This window comes from Oncorhynchus keta, unplaced genomic scaffold, assembly GCF_023373465.1.
Source record: "Oncorhynchus keta strain PuntledgeMale-10-30-2019 unplaced genomic scaffold, Oket_V2 Un_contig_3121_pilon_pilon, whole genome shotgun sequence".
In the NCBI taxonomy this organism is placed as follows: Eukaryota; Metazoa; Chordata; class Actinopteri; order Salmoniformes; family Salmonidae; genus Oncorhynchus; species Oncorhynchus keta.
Genome location: NW_026287088.1, coordinates 35,001 through 42,500, shown reverse-complemented (window position 1 = coordinate 42,500; position 7,500 = coordinate 35,001).

Here is a 7,500-nt window from a genome sequence, read left to right as displayed (position 1 = left end):
GGCCCAGAGTTGGACTTAGTGCAATTTCTGATATTTTTTTTTAGGTTACCTACCATCAAACACCTTAGGAGGTGACTACTTTGAATGAGGGAATTATTTTTGGGTTACCAGTTGCACGGTTAGGTCACCAGGCCCAGAGTTGGACATAGTGCAATTTCTGTGATTTCAAACCACCAGTTGCACGGATATATATATATGTCCTCATCTGCATCCAGCATTTGGCTACCTTAAGAGAGTCATAGTTACTCCCAACTTTTACCCACACTTTACATTTTTATTTTAGGCCTTTAGTCCTGAGAAGGTCCACAGTTCCACTGTCCTTAAGGGGGGCAGAGCAGTCAGCCTCTGTGGAGGTTAGCTGCTCTGTCCCCCTTTTTTTTGGCCCATTTCCCCAATCACCAGGCCCAGAGATGGACTTAGTGCAATTTCTGATCATTTTTTAGGTTACCTACCATCAAACACCTTAGGAGGTGACTACTTTCAATGAGGGAATTATTTTTGGGTTACCAGTTGCACGGCTATTTATTTTTCTGGCCCAGTCAGTTATTTCAAAAAATGTTAACCATACTTCCCGAAGGGCTAGAGGTCCCAAATTTCGTGTCATATCCTCTGTGGTGATGGGCAACAAGTAGAGCATGTAAAAAACAAAATGCCCTGGCGGGAACCTATGTTTCCAGTAACATTCACTTTTTTGCCCAAAATCGGTAATTTTCAGAAAATGATTAAAAATACTTCCAGAAGGGCTAGCGGTCCCATATTTCGTCTCATACCCTCTCTCTCAATGGTCAACAAGTAGAGCATGTAAAATTAAAAATGCCCTGGTAGGAACCTATGTTTCCAGTCAAATGTGCTTGTATAGCCCAAACTATAAACGCATTTTTCTATTAAAAGTTTCTATACAAAAACGGTTTTAATTACATGACATTGCCCGTCTAGTGGAACCCTTTAGTTTAAAAAAAAAACCCCATGCCCTTTAGTTTAAAAAAAACCCCATCCAGATTGGACATGTACTTTTGATTTATTCACGTTTTGGTGTTTTGGGATATAGCCCAAGATGGAGGCCAACAAGGGTCAAATAAGATAGAGGCATATAAACTGGATAGGGGTGTTTGGCATTTAGGCCTGTCTGTCCCTTCATCCCATGAGAGAGAGTAAAGCCTTTTATGCCTCTCTGTGTCCTCTCATTCCCAGAAAAAGTCACTTTCACCTGTAAGGTCAAATGAGACCTTGAGGCCTGTTTGTGACCTCTGCTGCCCAGATGGAGGCATATAAACTGGGCAGGGGTGTTTGGCATTTAGGCCTGTCTGTCCCTTCATCCCATTTCCCCAGAGAGTTAGGTCAAATGAGAACACCGGAGGCCTTTTATGCCTCCTCTGTGTCCTTTATGCCTCATTCCCCCAGAAAAGTCAACCAGGACCTGTAAGGTCAAATGAGATAAGGCCTGTTTGTGACCTCTGTGCCCAGATGGAGGCATCAAATGAGGGGTGCACTTAGGACCATTTTTAGGCCTTCCCAGGTGTCCCTTCATCCCATGAGGCCTTTTATGTTCTGTGATTCCCAGAAAAAGTCATCCCATTGACCTGTAAGGTCAAATGAGACCCCTGTTTGTGAGATGGAGGCATATAAACTGGGTAGGGGTGTTTGGCCTGTCTGTCCCTTCATCCCATGAGAGAGAGCATTTAGGCCTGTCTGTCCCTTCATCCCATGAGAGAGAGTAAAGCCTTTTATGCCTTTTCCTCTCATGCCTCCTGTAAGGTTCCCAAAAATGAGACCTGTGTGTTTTGACCTCTGCTGCCCAGATGGAGGCATATAAACCCAGGGTGTTTGGCATTTAGGCCTGTCTGTCCCTTCAAAAAAACCATGAGAGGAGTAAAGCCTTTATGCCTCTCTGTGTCCTCTCATAAGGGCCCAAAAAAAGTAAGGACAGTATGTCTTTTCGACCTTAAGGTCAAATGAACCTTGAGGTGCAACGTTTGTGACCTCTGCTGCCCAGATGGAGGCATATAATACTGGGTACCAGGCATTTAGGCCTGTCTGTCCCTTCATCCCATGAGAGAGGTAAAGCCCATGCCTGTCCATAAATCACCCATGGATAAGGTCAAATGGGCCTTTTGACCTCTGCATTTTTATGGGTAAAAGTTTTAGGCCTTTATAATTTTCATTCCCATGAGAAGGTCCACAGTTCCACTGTTAGGGTGCCTTAAATATCAGGGGCAGAGAGGCCTGTTTTACCTTTTCAGCCTGCTGTGGAGGTTAGGGGTGGTTGGATTTAGGGCCTGTGTCCCCCTTTTAGGACCATTTGCCCATTTCCCCAATCACCAGGCCCAGAGATGGACTTAGTGCAATTTCTGTTTTATCATTTTTTTTCGAGGTTACACTACCATCAAACACCTTAGGGGCAGGTGACTACTTTCAATGAGGGAATTATTTTTAGGGTTACCAGTTGCACGGCTATTTATTTTTTCCCAGGTGGCCCAATTCCGTTTTTCCAAAAATATTAACCATTCCCGAAGTGCTAGAGGTCCCATATTTCGTGTGATTGCCTCTCTCACAATGGGCAACAAGTAGAGAATGTAAAAAACAAAATGCCCTGGTAGGAACCTATGTTTCCAGTAACATGTACTTTTTTGGCCCAAAATCGGTAATTTTCAGAAAATGATTAAAAATACTTCCAGAAGGGCTACAGGTCCCATCTTTCGTCTCATTCCCTCTCTCTCAATGGACAACAAGTAGAGACTGTAAAATTAAAAATGCCCTGGTAGGAACCTATGTTTCCAGTCAAATGTGCTTGTATAGCCCAAAATATAAACGCGTTTTTCTATTAAAAGGTTCTATACAAAAACGCTTTTAATTACATGACATTGCCCGTCTATGTGTGCCCTTTAGTTTAAAAAATTTATTCACGCATCCAGATTGGATGTGTACTTTTGATTTATTCACGTTTTGGTGTACCGCCATATAGCCCAACATAGTAACCGGACAGTATGTCATTTTCGGGTTCCCAGGTGCACGTTTCCAATAACCAGGTGCACACGGATGTATAGGGTCCCCCATGGATAGAGGTCCGTGTTAGGGTGCTCCATATCGGGCATGAATATCAGGAACACCGGCAGGTGCACTTAGGACCATGTTTTAATTTTTCAGATTCCCAGGTGCACAGGGATCCTAATCCGCATCCATCGAAATCTCACAAAGTGTCCATAAATCACTCAGGGAGGGCCCCCATGGATACAGGGCCGTAGTAGGATGCTCCTATAGTGGGCATTAATATGAGAATGACCGAAAAGTGCATTTAGGACCATATTATAATTTTCGGGTTCCCAGGTGCACGTTTCCAATAACCAGGTGCACACGGATGTATAGGGTCCCCCCATGGATAGAGGTCCGTGTTAGGGTGCTCCATATCGGGCATGAATATCAGGAACACCGGCAGGTGCACTTAGAATATCAGACCATGTTTTAATTTTTCAGATTCCCAGGTGCACAGGGATCCTAATCCGCATCCATCGAAATCTCACAAGTGTCCATAAATCACTCAGGGAGGTCCCCCATGGATACAGGGCCGTAGTAGGATGCTCCTATAGTGGGCATTAATATGAGAATGACCGAAAAGTGCATTTAGGACCATATTATAATTTTCGGGTTCCCAGGTGCACGTTTCCAATAACCAGGTGCACACGGATGATGTATAGGGTCCCCCATGGATAGAGGTCCGTGTTAGGGTGCTCCATATCGGGCATGAATATCAGGAACACCGGCATGTTTTAATGTGATTCACTTAATCCGACCATATTTTAATTTTCACTCAGGGTTCCCAGGTGCACATTAATATGGCTATTTATTTTTCCGGCCCAATTCCGTTTTTCCAAAAATATTAACCATACTTCCCATGAAGGGCTAGAGGTCCCATATTTCGGCCGTGATTTAATATGAGAATGACCTGCATTTAGGACCATATTATAATTTTCAAGTTCCCAGAGAATGTTTCAATAAAAAATAAAATGCCCTGGTAGGAACCTTTTATTTTCAGTTTCCAGTAACATGTACTTTTTGGCCCAAAATCGGTAATTTTCAGAAAATGATTAAAAATACTACTTCCAGTAAGGGCTACAGGTCCCATCTTTCGTCTCATTCCCTCTCTCTCAATGGACAACAAGGAGACTCCCAAAAATGCCCTGGTAGGAACCTATGTTTCGTCTCAAACTATAAACGCGTTTTTCCTTAAAAGGTTCTATCAAAAACATTGCCAATGTGTGCCCTTTAGTAGAGACCCCATCCAGTAAAATTAAAAATGCCCTATGTCATTTTCGGTTCCCAGGAACCTGCATGTTTCCCCCATGGATAAATCCGTGTTTGCTATAGCCCAAATATAAACACCGGCAGTTTTGTTTTAATTTTTCAATTCCCAGGTTCTAATATCCAAAATCTCACAAAGTGTCTTTTAATGGATACAGGGCCGTATTGCCCGTGGGCTTATGACCGTGCATTTAGGACCATTTATAATTTTCGTTTAAAAAAGGTGCACCCCCCCATGGATAGAGGTCCGTGTTAGATTGGGCATGAATATCAGGAACACCGGCAGGTTTAGGACCATGTTTTAATTTTTCATTCCCAGGTGTTTTGGTCCATCGTCTCACAAAGTGTCCATAAATCCCAACATAGTAACCGGATGCAGTATGGGCATTTTCCGGGTTCCCAGGTGCACGTTTCCAATAACCAGGTGCACACGGATGTATAGGGTCCCCCATGGATAGAGGTCCGTGTTAGGGTGCTCCATATCGGGCATGAATATCAGGAACACCGGCAGGTGCACTTAGGACCATGTTTTAATTTTTCAGATTCCCAGGTGCACAGGGATCCTAATCCGCTCCATCGAAATCTCACAAAGTGTCCATAAATCACTCAGGGAGGGCCCCCATGGATACAGGGCCGTAGTAGGATGCTCCTATAGTGGGCATTAATATGAGAATGACCGAAAAGTGCATTTAGGACCATATTATAATTTTCGGGTTCCCAGGTGCACGTTTCCGCATCCATCGATAACCAGGTGCACAGGATGTATAGGGTCCCCCATGGATAATAACCAGGTGCACGGATGTATAGGGTCCCCCATGGATAGCCGTGTTAGGGTGCTCCATATCGGGCATGAATATCAGGAACACCGGCATGTTTTAACTTCCCAGGACCATATTTTAATTTTCGGGTTCCCAGGTGCACGGCTATTTATTTTTCCGGCCCAATTCCGTTTTTCCAAAAATATTATAACCATACTTCCCGAAGTGCTAGAGGTCCCATATTTCGTTTCGTGATTGCCTCTCTCACAATGGGCAACAAGTAGAGAATGTAAAAAACAAAATGCCCTGGTAGGAACCTATGTTTCCAGTAACATGTACTTTTTTGGCCCAAAATCGGTAATTTTCAATCGAGAAAATGATTAAAAATACTTCCAGAAGGGCTACAGGTCCCATCTTTCGTCTCATTCCCTCTCTCTCAATGGACAACAAGTAGAGACTGTAAAATTAAAAATGCCCTGGTAGGAACCTATGTTTCCAGCAAATGTGCTTGTATAGCCCAAACTATAAACGCGTTTTTCTATTAAAAGGTTCTATACAAAAACGCTTTTAATTACATGACATTGCCCGTCTATGTGTGCCCTTTAGTTTAAAAAAACCCCATCCAGATTGGATGTGTACTTTTGATTTATTCACGTTTTGGTGTACCGCCATATAGCCCAACATAGTAACCGGACAGTATGTCATTTTCGGGTTCCCAGGTGCACGTTTCCAATAACCAGGTGCACACGGATGTATAGGGTCCCCCATGGATAGAGGTCCGTGTTAGGGTGCTCCATATCGGGCATGAATATCAGGAACACCGGCAGGTGCACTTAGGACCATGTTTTAATTTTTCAGATTCCCAGGTGCACAGGGATCCTAATCCGCATCCATCGAAATCTCACAAAGTGTCCATAAATCACTCAGGGAGGGCCCCCATGGATACAGGGCCGTAGTAGGATGCTCCTATAGTGGGCATTAATATGAGAATGACCGAAAAGTGCATTTAGGACCATATTATAATTTTCGGGTTCCCAGGTGCACGTTTCCAATAACCAGGTGCACACGGATGTATAGGGTCCCCCCATGGATAGAGGTCCGTGTTAGGGTGCTCCATATCGGGCATGAATATCAGGAACACCGGCAGGTGCACTTAGGACCATGTTTTAATTTTTCAGATTCCCAGGTGCACAGGGATCCTAATCCGCATCCATCGAAATCTCACAAAGTGTCCATAAATCACTCAGGGAGGTCCCCCATGGATACAGGGCCGTAGTAGGATGCTCCTATAGTGGGCATTAATATGAGAATGACCGAAAAGTGCATTTAGGACCATATTATAATTTTCGGGTTCCCAGGTGCACGTTTCCAAACCAGGTGCACACGGATGTATAGGGTCCCCCATGGATAGAGGTCCGTGTTAGGGTGCTCCATATCGGGCATGAATATCAGGAACACCGGCAGGTGCACTTAGGACCATGTTTTAATTTTTCAGATTCCCAGGTGCACAGGGATCCTAATCCGCATCCATCGAAATCTCACAAAGTGTCCATAAATCACTCAGGGAGGGCCCCCATGGATACAGGGCCGTAGTAGGATGCTCCTATAGTGGGCATTAATATGAGAATGACCGAAAAGTGCATTTAGGACCATATTATAATTTTCGGGTTCCCAGGTGCACGTTTCCAATAACCAGGTGCACACGGATGTATAGGGTCCCCCCATGGATAGAGGTCCGTGTTAGGGTGCTCCATATCGGGCATGAATATCAGGAACACCGGCAGGTGCACTTAGGAACCATGCATTTTTTTAATTTTCAGATTCCCAGGTGCACAGGGATTTATTTTTCGCATCCATTCCGTTTTTCCAAAAATATGCTAACCATACTTCCCGAAGTGCTAGAGGTAACCAACCAAGTGCTAGAGGTCCCATATTTCGTGTGATTGCCTCTCACAATGGGCAACAAGTAGAGAATGTAAAAAACAGGGGTGCCCTGGTAGGAACCTATGTTTCCAGTAACATTTTTTTGGTGATCGGTAATTTTCAGAAAATGATTAAAAATACTTCACAATGGGCCCCTCTCTCAATACAAGTAGGATGCTCCTATAGTGGGCATTAAAAGAATGACCGAAAAGTGCCCTTAGGACCATATTATACCCCAGGTGTTTCCAGGTGCAACGGATGTATAGGGTCCCCCATGGATAGAGGTCCGTGTTAGGGTGCCCAAAATCGGGCATGAATTTTCAGAAAATGATTAAATGTTTTAATTTTTCTTCCCAGGTGCAGGGCCCTAATCCGGTCCCATCCATAAATCACTCAGTCTAGATGGATAGAGACTGTAAAATTAAAAAGGTGCCCTGTAGTAGGAACCTATGTTATCGGGCATGAATATCAAATGCTTAGTATTTTAATTTTTCAGATTCCCAGGTGCAAGGGATCCTATAAT